The sequence below is a fragment of the Littorina saxatilis genome, linkage group LG15 (genome assembly GCF_037325665.1).
Source record: "Littorina saxatilis isolate snail1 linkage group LG15, US_GU_Lsax_2.0, whole genome shotgun sequence".
NCBI classification, from domain to species: Eukaryota; Metazoa; Mollusca; class Gastropoda; order Littorinimorpha; family Littorinidae; genus Littorina; species Littorina saxatilis.
Window position 1 is genome coordinate 10,012,981 of NC_090259.1, and position 12,888 is coordinate 10,025,868.

General features: G+C 46.7%; 1 long non-coding RNA gene across 1 annotated transcript in view; it reads left to right on the forward strand.

The window, feature by feature from the left end:
- Positions 1-2,539: 2,539 nt before the first annotated feature.
- Positions 2,540-12,888, forward strand: part of LOC138948082 (uncharacterized) — a 55,911-nt gene continuing 45,562 nt past the window's right edge. Inside the window, exon 1 of the long non-coding RNA XR_011449878.1 lies at positions 2,540-2,941. This is a non-coding gene — a long non-coding RNA (uncharacterized lncRNA). The remainder of the gene's footprint in view (positions 2,942-12,888) is intronic.

A 12,888-nucleotide genomic window follows, 5' to 3' on the forward strand; every position in this document is an offset into this window, starting at 1 on the left:
TTAATGGGGTCACATTTTTCCAACCAATTTTGTTTATTTAAACTTAGAAATGTTACTCAACCTTAATGTTCCCTTCTCATTCAAGGGACGTAACCACGCGGTACACGTTTTCAAAGAAATCGAATTTTGGGGTGAAATCTATTGCATTTCACCACCAATTTTCTTCACATTTAAGAAACTGACATGCTTTTCGTCCTTAGATAAGTTCACTTCTATTTAATTTTAACAGGAAACAACATTTCAGTCTTGAGTACGAGTATATATCGACTGAGTCGGAAAAGTGACAGTCGCCAATCTCACATCGATACACCGGCTCTACCTCCCTCGTTCTGTCTGTCTCTCTTCGGGGGATTCTTTCCCTCTCTCTCTCCCTTTCTCCTTCTCTCTCTCCCTTTCTCCCTCTCTCTCCCTCCTTCTCTCTTCCACCTCTCTCTTCGTTTTCTGTCTCTTTCTCCCCCCCTCTCTCTCCCTCCCCCCTTTTCTCCCTCCCTCCCTCCCTCTCTTACCCCTCTCTTTCTCTCCCTCCCTTTCTCTCCCTCCCTTTATCTACCTCCCTCTCTCTTCCCCCTCTCTCTTCACCCCTCTCTGTCCCTCAGGCTCTCCTCCTCCCGGCCTCTCTCTCTCCCGGCCTCCTCTCTCTCTTCCTCTCCCCCTCCCTCTCTCCCCCTCCGTCTCTCTCATCCTCTCTCTCTCTCTCTCTCTCTCTCTCTCTCTCTCTCTCGAGTCTTTCTTTCTTTTCTTTCTCCCTCCCTTTCTCTCTCTCTCTCTCTCTCTCTCTCTCTCTCTCTCTCTCTCTCTCTCTCTCTCTCTCTCTCTCTCTCTCTCTTTGCGCTTACCAGGTTCCCGACCACCCATGCCATCAATTCTGTCTTCTTCCAGACTAACAACATCAGACTTTGCTCTAAAATATCTCATTCAACTCGCGAGCTCGTTTGGCCTCAAACCTCCAACAGCGGCAAAGTGCTGACGAAAGAAAATTTTATTTGCGCCCAAACTATTTCCAGACTGTTTTCTGTTCCATGATTTTTGCCAGCGTGTTTTAAATCATAACTCTTGCAAGACGCGAAGATAACAGTGACGTCCTAGCCGACGAAAGACAATTTTATTCTCACCAAAACCGTTTCCAGACTTTTTTCTGTTCAATGGTTATGCCAGCGTGTTTAAATCATAACACTTGCAAGACGCGAAGATAACAGTGACGTCCTAGCCGACGAAAGACAATTTTATTCTCACCAAAACTGTGTGCAGACTTTTTTCTGTTCAATGGTTATGCCAGCGTGTTTAAATCATAACTCTTGCAAGACGCAAAAAAACCGGTAACTTGCCAGGCCGATAAAGGAAAATGTTATTTGCGCCCGCAAAACAATCTCCAGACTCTTTTCTGTTCAATAGTTTTGCCAGCCGACGGTGTTTTAAAGCATAACACATGCAAGACGCGAATAAGAAGGTAACTTGTGACGTCAGCTTTGCACTCCAACGACTGATTATGAAAGCTGCGTCTTTGAAATTAGAGATGAACAAACTTTGAATCAAGTGCAGTGTAACTTAGACCGGGCGCTGTGGCGGGGTGGTAAGACGTCGGCCTCTTAATCGGAAGGTCGAGGGTTCGAATCCCGGCCGCGGCCACATGGTGGGTTAAGTGTGGAGATTTTTCCGATCAAGGTCAACTTATGTGTACACGCAAACACAAGACCAAGTGCGCACGGATGTAGTGGCGAAAGGCAGAAGTTTGAGTATCCAACTTGTAAGAACGGCTGCAAGGGAGGAAGCAAAGATGGATACCGGCACAAAGTCAAACATTTTTAACACTCAAGGACGCCGGAGGGTCTGGTTTGGTTCGACCTATACTCGTTTCATTCACTCAGGTTCTTTCACATCCAAATCCACGGAGAATTTCAGGTTCGCAGAGGAACTGAGCGGTGAAGCCCAAGAAACATACACACACCTTTCTGTTGAGGAAGAAGCCGGTCTGAAGAGGCTGGGAGAAGAGTAGGGAAGGGGCGGGGGGCAAAAACGGGCGGGGACAGGATGGAAAGGGAGGGGGGAAGGTTGAAGAGGATGCAGCTGGAAGCAGGTGAAAAATTACCTGGGTGAAAATCACCGGTGTCGGTCTGCGGCGGCGTCCTCTCTCTCTCGCTCTATATGTAAGAAAACGCATGTTTTTTCGTCTTTCGCTCTCTCTCTCTCTCTCTCTCTCTCTCTCTCTCTCTCTCTCTCTCTCTCTCTCTCCCTCTCTCTCTCTCCTTCTGTTCACTTCTCTCTCTCTCTCTCTCTCCCTCTCTCTCTCTCCTTCTGTTCACCTCTCTCTCTCTCTCTCTTGAAGTTCAACCTCCGAGCAAAAGAGAACTTTCTGAATAGGAGACCTGAACTGTCTATTTTACTGCCGCTGCTGCTGCCAGATTGGGAATGCGGTCACGTGGGCATAACAGAATAGACAGAGGTAGACCGTAGAGGTGCAGAAATAGAGAGAGACAAACAGAGACGAAGATAGTAGAGCGGAGACTGAGGAAGAGAGAAAGGGGTAGAGGGAGAGGAAGGGGTGGTGTATGGAGAGATAGAGACAGGGGGTGGTAGAAAATGCAGCAAAGCGTGCGCTGTCGGTGCGGCGTGTGTGTGAGCGTGTCTGTGTTGGGAACGGAATAGCAGCCGCAGAACCCAGGCCTCGGTTTCTCTCTCCTGGCCTCTCGTACTCTGCTGCTTTGGCTTTTTTCGTTGGGAGATGGGAATCGTGAATTCTTCTTCTTCTTCTTCTTCCCCTTTCAAGTGACCTCCGGTGCTGAACGATTGAGTTTTTTAGTTTTTGCACCGGTGTATTTCTGGCACTGTCAGTGTGTGTGGAAGTGAAGCTAAAGAGTCGTGGCGTGTTATTATCATTCTTCGCTGCAGCTTCTGTGATGGAGTAGGGCTGAACTGTAGCCCGTTTGGTTTGGAACCGCTCGAGGTAAGGTATTACTTTTGTAGCTCGGTGATCGATTTAGTGTGTTACACGGTGTGTGCGTTTATCTGGGTGTGTACTCATAACCACTCCCTTTCCTCCTGTTCCGCTTATCTGTAGCTTACCGGCACCGCAGCCTCCCTGCCCCCTGTGCTTTCTCTTTCGGCTAAACCTTGCTCTGATGTCTATCTCTCTGTCTCTCTCTCTTCTTCTTCTTCTTCTTCTTCTTCTTCTTCTCTCTCTCTCTCTCTCTCTCTCTCTCGTTATTCTACCGCCTCTCTATTTCCCTCTCTCCCTACCTCTCTTCTACTCCTACAACTCCCCCCCCCTCTCCTCTCTCTCTCTCCCCTAACCTTTCTCTTCCTACCCCCACCCCCTCTCTCTCACACTCACATTCACTCTGCCATTTCCTGTAGTTTGATCTCTTTCCACACATCCTCTTCTTTCTTGAGCACTGTGTGGTTTGGTTATTAGTGTGTGCGAGTGTGTGTGTGTGAGTGTGCTTCAGTCGCTCTACATGCAAAGCCTTGGATGATGTGGCTCCCTACGTAATTCAATACAGGTGCAGCAGGTTAGGCGGGGCAGGTAGCGCTGAAGCGATGATCAACGCGATTTTCTGGATTACCTACCTGAGACAACCAACTGTACGCTGACTTGGAAGAGTCAGAGAGTGTAGTGTGTGCGTCTGTGTGAGGGCATGTTGTATCAGATCAGTCGTGTGTTCTCTGCCACAGGGAGACATTCCATGAACAAAAATGTGAACAGAAGCAACAGTTTGCCGATAGCTTTTTGTCAGCAGATTTTTCAGACAGTGACTAATGACGTGTGATCAATTACGTCACAGAGTGCAGTGACGCAGAAAAGGACCATGTTCATGGAGTGATGTGGTTACTGATGAGATATGTTTTTTTTGTGGTATCGGACATTCTGTCTTTGAGTCCAGATCGACTTGCTTGAGATCAAGTTTTCGTGGCATTTAACACTCAAGGAGCCCAGCCAGGCTTAGTTTTATGGCGGCATTGACATTCGGCTTTCAGTTATACACCCAGTGTCTGACCTGTCTGAATTAAAACACCTCCGCCGCGTGGAGGGGTTTTGCTGCCCGCACAGTGAAGATTAAGAGGGAACATTTTCTCTGCTCGCGCGGCAGCAAGCAGGATGTCTTTGAACTGTATAGTTCATCAGTTTTCCGGCATGCCTGATTCAGGGCTTAGAGTCTGACCTTAGAAGACATCGGTTTTTATGGTACTGCAGAGTAAGAGACATTTAGCCTTTGCTTCTTGAGGTCAGTTATGGTTAATCTCAGCAGTTCTAGTTTGGCATCAATTTCTTCGGGGCATTTCTGACTCTATGACGACGATACGTTGCCAAGAGTGACTGATTCGTCGTAAACACCACGTCACAGATAAACCTGGATCAATCTAATTACTATCCGTTTTGGTGCACAGTCTCACGCCTTCTCAGACAATTTGGATTTCTTTCTTCTGGGTTAGAAACGATCATCATTGGATTGATCAGTGTTGTGTGGTGGAGCCGCTACGTCTTCCATCAGTTTTTCCTGTCTGGATTAAATCCCTAAAAAGTGAGTAGTTCCCAGTACGTAATTGACAATGATACAACATTTGGACTAAAATGCATGTGCAAGTAGGGGAAGGGCGCCTAATATGGACCACTTTTTGTTTCAAGCTGATAACTAGCTTGTTGTCTTTCGAAGAAGTTTCATTTTGTGTTTGGTAGTTGTTCTCTCTTTAGTTAACCTTTAGGCCTAATTAGAGCGAAATAGCTTTGATTAATATTCAGCAAAAAATAAATACAGAACAATTCCCAACTGGTCCTAATTCGCTTACATTGCTGACACATCGCAGTGATAACACCGTCAGTGTGGCAGTTTACAGCAGATTAATCCATCATAGTTTTTATGTTGTATGTTGGCAGCACTAACCGTTATTGGCTCTCTGGGAATTTTGCCGAGGAGTGCACAGGTGGCAATATTCCAAAGATAGCGCTTATCAGTATTGGCGTTAACCGGTAATTGCCGGTATTTTACCGGTTGAAACGAGAAATTACCGGAACAAAATTGCCTGCCGGTTTGACCTACCTGGTTTTTGGCTCACGTAAGTGTAGCCTATGCGATGCTAACTTTTGTCTGTCTGTGCGTGCGTGCGTGCGTGCGTGCGTGTGTGATAGAAACTTTAACATTTCCGAGTCTATGTAAAGCTCGCATAAGAAGATTACGTCTCGGTCAAAAGTGTTTGACGTGTGTGAAGACGTCACATTATGACGTAAGAGGGTTAGACGTCACGCGAAGGAATTACTGAAAGTCTCGGTCATTGTTATTGTGAGCGGGCCGAGACTAGTTGGCAGATCTAGGGCCAGTTTCATAAGATAGCAGTGAACCGACTGACAGTCGATCGACTGCCCAGTCGATGGACTGTGGTTGATCGCCGGGTCACCGAAAAGCGCGTTTCATGAGCGAATCACCGTCACCTGCGGACAACCGCAGTCGACCGACTGTACAGTAATCCGAATGGCCAAGTCGAGGGCTAAATTTAGCAACATTACCACTTCCGTTTGCCCATTCGCACGTGGAAATGGCCGATTTCGAAGAAAAAAACAAGTCTCGGCCCGCTCAAAATAACAATGACCGAGACTTTCAGTAATTCCGTTGCGTGTCGTCTGACCCTCTTACGCCATAATGTGACGTCTTCAAGACATAACCCTGACTTGTCTCCTGGATTACTGCGTCATGATAGATACATTTCGAAGAACAATCACAAGGTTTGGCTCACAATCCAAAAAAATTTGAGCATTCTGCCATTGACTGTGCGGATAATTACATTTATTTTCGGTTTACCGCAGTAAGCCGAACACAGTGTTGGGGGGAGAGCATCACCCATTTAGGAACCTACGCTAATTATGATGACGCGAGCTTCCATTCAAATTAATTTGAATGGAAGCTCGCGTCATCATAATTAGCGTAGGTTCCTAAATGAGCATCACCGTGTTTGGCCAACTTCCGGTGAGACGACCCGCAGTCGGCCGACTGAAATTTTGTTCGTGAAACCCGATAACGTCGGATTACTGTGGTTCTCTCGGACAACTGCAGTTGGTCGACTGTGTTTCTGGCTTATGAAACTGGCCCCTGGTGTCTCGCTTTCTTGCACAGTATCACCTATGCTCTTTCTGTGTGTGTGTGTGTGTGTGTGTGTGTGTGTGTGTGTGTGTGTGTGTGTATGTGTGACGGAGTGATTGAGTTTGTGTTACTGTTTGTCGATTTCTTACGTGAGCCTTGAAGGCCGCTTTGCCTCTTGTTCTTTTAGAACTACCGTTTTGTTTTGGTGCTGGTCGAACAACAAAACCAGTACTCTGAGTTGGACTCTACCTGGTTCCAATGACCAGCCTACCGTTTTTTTCTGGACTGTTTACATCATACAAGTTTGCGTACCGGTTTGAAAAAATACTAGCTCCATCACTGGCTTATTCTTCTGCCCTGGTTGTGACACAGCTAAAGTCAGTCAGCAGTGCGACTTCAGTGGCTACAAAACCGCAACACGGTGGCCTAGTGGTAAGGCGTCCGCCCAGTGAGCGGGAGGTCTTGGTTATGAACCCCGGCCGGGTCATACCTAAGACTTTAAAATTGGCAATCTAGTGGCTGCTCCGCCTGGCGTCTGGCATTATGGGGTTAGTGCTAGGGCTGGTTGGTCCGGTGTCAGAATAATGTGACTGGGTGAGACATGAAGCCTGTGCTGCGACTTCTGTCTTGTGTGTGGCGCACGTTAAATGTCAAAGCAGCACCGCCCTGATATGGCCCTTCGTGGTCGGCTGGGCGTTAAGCAAACAAACAAACAAACAAATCAGTGTCTACAAGGAAGTCTGGGAACAAGACAGACAGACAGACAAAGGAAGAAACGAACAAACAATGTCCCCCGAAAGCGGCGTACGGCTGCCTGAATGGCGGGGTAAAAACCGTCATACGCGTAAAAACCCACTCGTGCAAAAACATAAGTGCACGTGGGATTTTCAGCCCATGAACGGAGAAGAAGAACAGAAATACCACCCTTGGACTGATATCTTTGGCGGAAACAAGGTACCATAAGATCAAAAACTAGGCTCCACCCCCCCCCCCCCCACCCCATTAAAAAAAAGGGAAGGCAAGAAACTAAATTATTTACAGAACTTATTTCGCTGCACAGGAATGATAGTCCAGAGAATTTAAACGTCAAGTTGTATTTTAAATTTACTACGCGTGCCTTTTTAGCCTTTATAAACTCCCTGCAGATTCAATTGTATTCGACAACACAATGTTTCTGATTGTGACATTATACTGAAGTTTGTAGCATGCTAACAGCACAGCCAGGGTGAGTCGCGATTCGCTTCCGGTCCGTGACATAGGCTAAACATGATGAAGTCATCGCTTAATATCAATATCCGGCCTCGGGTTTGCTTTTTTGCAATAACCTAACGTGTCTCAACGCCGTTTCCCTGCTGTATGTGCGACTTGGGCGTGGTCTCGAATGGTGGTGGTGGTGGTGGTGGGGGGGGGGGGGGGTGAGGTATGTGCGTGCTTGTAATTGTTTGTTAGTGTCAGAGTGTGTGTGTGTGTGTGGGTGCTAATGTAAAATCCTGTTTCCGTTCCTTACATGACATTTTGTCAGCAGCCTGCTACATCAAAAACGACAAAAATGAACTTGTAACATCAGCGTTCTTTGACTCTTCAAGGCAGACCTATCACCATTACCTCTAGCATTTCTCCAATCAATTAGATCAGCTAAGCTTATACAGGGGTGTCCCCCTGTTAACACCCCCCTCCCCCCCTCCCTATTGAAGACACCCCCACCCCCTTTTCAAAAACTTGCTTTCTCAGATTTTCTGTTCATAAATAATCCGTACATTTACTTCATTTTAAAACTATATCTCCTTTTTAAGACCTGAGTTTCTGTGATATTGGGAGGCGTGAAAGCGTGGCTCCAATGTAGTGCAAATGTGGAGGCCTGTGCACCCAGCTACGATAGTAGAGTAACAGCCGATTCCAGGTGAGTGGCTTATCAGTAACACTGACAAAGCGAATCTGAAGGGACGCATTTGCCGTGAAAATGTTACCTGCTGAAGAGATAGGCTTCCACACACAGATGAAGTTAAAGTGTACGTGTTGCGATAGATTGAAAGCAGCGTTGGTTCCTAGTTCGGCTGAAGAGTTTAGTTCGTGTAACAAACATAACACTTTGCTATCATGCAGTGTTTGTTCCTGCCTGTAGTGTGGCTATCGCGAAACGCCGAATACGGTGTTTGTTCTCAATTTTGTGTGAGGTTCTTTCAGTTCGGGTGATTGTGCTTACATAGTGTAATAAACACAGCAAGACTTTGAAGTCTGTGTTTGTTCCTGTATGTAGTGATTGTGTGCCCATTACGGAAGGTTTTGCTTGATGTTTCAAACAAGTATCATACACGGATATGCTTTCAGAAGTCGTTGCTGTGAGATTTCTGTGGCAGACCAATTGGCTGTAAGCCATGTTTGTGTGGACGTGCTGGTTGTTTGTGTTGTGATGTAACTACCAAACTCTGAAGGACGTTGAAGTTATTGTCTGTTGCCAATTTGGGTACAGACGGAGACAGCTGAACACACAAGGGGTCGGCGCCGGGTGTGCGAAAGACTGGAAGTGGCGTTGGTTCTTTTGGGCTGACGTGTGTGTACGTTGTTTGTGTTGTGGCAGCAATGCCAAACCCAGAAAGGGCTCTGAAGCGAAATTGTAATACCAGCGACCCAAATTGTAATACCAGCGACCCAAATTGTAATACCAGCGACCCAAATTGTAATACCAGCGACCCAAATTGTAATACCAGCGACCCAAATTGTAATACCAGCGACCCAATTAAAAGAGTACCCTTCTTCTTCATGTCAGGGACAGGGGCAGCTGAACATGTTTACCCCGTTTCCCCTACGCTCTCCCCCACCCCCCTCCGCCTCAGTCGTCACACAGGTATATGTTCAACATGGGATGGAGGATCGTGGTAACCTGTTGTTGCTATCGTAACGCACTTGCGCAACTTGACAGCAGTACACACACAACCTCGGCCTTTCTGTCCCCGTACCCCACCCACCCTTCCCCCCTTTCCACCAAGAGACAAGGTACCCGTATGCTCACACAGTTATGAAAAGCATCATTATGATAATGTGCTATCGCAATCGAAACTACAAAACTCGGTGTTCGTGTGAATAGCCGGACACTTTTGGTACTTCAAAGTCGTAGCAAAGAGACTCTTTGGTCGTAGGCTACAGGATATATATTCGGAGCTGGTTTGGGAGAGGAAGGAAGGGATGGGCGAGGGGAGGGTGGTGTTCATACATATTACCCAATATTGACGGACTGTGTGATGATATCTTCTGCAATGGTCTGTTGAGACAGTGATATCAAAATCGAGACCGGAGGTCGAGATTTTGATATCACTGTCGAAACAGACCAATGGCAGAAGATATCATCACACAGTCAGTCAATGTTAGATATATTGCTAATTCTCTGGACATTTTGTATTTTCTGTAAAGAAATTACAACAGTATTTGTCTCAGTTTTGGCTGTTCCATATTCCTCCCTCTGATTATTATTTCTTTTTGTTCACTCTTTTCTTGTACTTTTCAGTATTTTAAAATGTCTTTCCTTTCAAAAAGTCTTTAGTCACTTGCTCAACTAAATTCTGGGATAATTACATTTTCATATATATTTGTTTGTTTTTAAATTTAGGTGTTTTTGTTTTTGAAGTGGGGAAGCAATAAAGAGGTCGTCGATATCAAAACTGATATCGACGGAAATGTCGTCGATATCACTTTTGCACTGAGCTCAGTTTTGCCCAATTAACCAATGGAAATCCACGTAACATATGAAATAGCAATATATGGAAGTTATCACAGCGTACATCCATGTATTTACCAATTCTTTTGTGAAAATTGAGAACTTGTCAATCCTTCCAGTTTCCAATGCATTTGGCTGCTAGGCTTATCTATCAAAAGGAAGCTGTTGAGCCGATTCCGTGACCAAGTGGCCGGTCCTGTTTTCGATGTATTCCTCTTTTCTTTTGGTTAAATATGAAACACGACGGGAGCCACAGCCTACCAGTGGTTAAGCCGTCCGTCTTCCATGTGCAATGTTCGGGGTTCGGATCCCAGCCGCGCATGGTGGGATAATGGTGGAGATGTTTTCAATCTCCCAGGTCAACTTATGTGCAGACCTGCTAGTGCCTTATCCCCCCTTCGTGTGTACACGCAGGCGCAAGACCAAATACGCAGGTATGCTGTAATCTTGTTGTAGTAACACGAAAACAACCAGCACGCACCCCCGAAAACGTAATATAGCTGCCTAAATGTCGGGGGGGGGGGGGGATATATATATATACGTAAAATCCGACTCGTGCAAAACACGAGTGTACATGGGAGTTGCAGCCTATACACGCAGTAAAAGAAGAATCGCTGAACGCGATCAGCAAACTTACCTGCCGAACAGAACGGTATGCAGCATCTTTTATCTGCAGCCGTTCTGACTATGTCTTCATATGACATTTGAAGTGCGTTGTTTGTTTTTTTGCTCGCGGAGGTTACTGTTTCGGTCGTCATTCTTAAAATGCTTGTGGTGTTGATAGTTCCCTGCTGGTATATATGGCTTTGTGTTGGAAGTTTTGTGGTTTACGCTTTGTTGTGTTGCTGTACAAAGTAGGTTGGTTTGGTTCAGTGTGAGGTATGGTGAAGGGGTATTTGGTTTGGTGGTTTCAGTGTGAGGTATGGTGAAAGGGTATTTGGTTTGGTAGTTTCAGTGTGAGGCATGGTGAAGGGGTATTTGGTTGTGGTTTCTTCGGTGACTTGAGTTTGGTGCTATACGGTTTATTGTGTTTTGAAAACCGCTTCTATCCGGTTCCACCTTCTCTTTCTGTCTCTCGGTCTCTCAGTGTCTGTTCAGTTGTGTGTGTCTCTATTTGTGTGTGTGTGTGTGTGTGTGTGTGTGTGTGTGTGTGTGTGTGTGTGTGTGTGTGTTTGTCTGTCTCTCTCTCTCTCCCCCTCTCTCTCTCACCCCCTCGATCGATCGATCTCTCTCTCTCTCTCTCTCTCTCGCCCCTCCCCCCCCCCCCTCTCTCTCTCTCTCTCTCACCCCCCTCTCTCTCTCTCTCTCTCTAATTACGACTTCAAGTTGGAGCTCGTATTCATTCATCATTCCACCAAAACCCAAGTGACATATCCCTACAGACGTCGATAAGTATCTCTAGCCTCCATACTTAGCTAGGCTACAGTACATGATGATTCTCCTGCGACATGCATGTCGTGTAGGCAAGCTGTACACTCACGCAGTCAAACGTATTCAAAGAAAGAGAAAGAGGGGGAGAGAGAGAGATGGGGGATGGAGGGAGGGAGAGAGAGAGAGAGCTTTGATAGGAGAATGAGAGGGAGAGACACACACACGCACACACACACACACACACATACACACAAACACACACACACACATACACACACACGCGCACATGTACACGCACAAACAAACAAACACACACACACACACACACACACATACACACACAATTAACCCTCCGCTTCTGAACGCTCTTTTATTCTCCCTTGTTATAACCAAATGACGCGTTCACATTCAAATAATCTGCATGGAGAAATAATATTTTATTGACAGGGTCAATATTTTCCAAGCCACTGACAGCAGAATGACTGCTCTATTTGCGGAACAAGCAAGGCTCACAGAAGCATTCCATTATTACTTTTTTTTCTCTCTCTCCTTCGTTCCCTGTGCGGTCGATATTGTTGAGTTGTGGTTTTAAGACAAGCGAGCAAAGCGGCGTCTCTTGTTCGAGCCAAGTCGGGCAATTAGTTGCAAACCTGTATTGAATAAGTCGTGTCTTTGTGGCACGGGGGTGAGGGGGGGGGGGGGGTTGTGGTGGTGGTGGTTAAGGTCGAATGAGGCGGGCTGGGGATGTAGCTGACAATCACATGACTGCAATTAGGAGGAGACAAACAGTGTTGAACCCAGCCTGAGAGGACAACAGGTCAATGGAGCATGAGCTGAGGTGCACGAAGCGGAAGTGGGTACCACCCAAACGGGAGAGAACAAACCGCTGGGCCTGAGTCGTAAAAATCACAACACATCTCACTGTCAACCAATCCAACATCGTGGCTGGCTCCCACCCGGTTGGTCACTTTCTCGTGCCCCTTAGCCCCTGGGGTCCAACTATCCTAGCGTTTCTCTCTTGATAGGAACATTGGTGGTCAAAACACCTCATACATGTCACAACTATCGGACGGTCGAAGAAAGAAGAAAACATTATGCGTGAATGACCAAAGACCAGGGCATGTAATCTAAACTGGACAAGCGTGAGATCAGAGCTAGCTGCCCCAATCACTTGTTGCTTTTGGAAAGCAGCGCGAGGCACACACAGGTGGACAGTACCGTAGGCCAGGACAGCTAGAAGGCAGGAAACGACCAGAGTAGAGATGGAATCGATCGCACATCTTCTGGGCTAAGGCCTGAACAAACTAACCCAGATACGAGTGGACATTGAGTGATCAAGTTGTAGTGTGCCTCCCCCCCTCCATCCCCCCCTCCTTTCCAAATTCAAGGGTGGCAAAATATACGTGGACGAAGATGACGTCATGTTTCTGCTCTCAGGCTTTTGGTGTAACATCCTGTTTGATGATACAGTCGAACCTGTTCCGACATCACCTCTCCATATCGATCACCTCTCCATAACGGCCACCTCGCCATAACGACCACCTCTCCATAACGACCACATCTCCATAACGATCACCTCTCCATAACGATCACCTCTCCATAACGGCCACCTCTCCATAACGGCCACCTCTACATAACGGCCACCTCTCCATAACGATCACCTCTCCATACGGCCACCTCTCCATAACGGCCACCTCTCCATAACGGCCACCTGCTCATTACGACCACCCAAAGGAT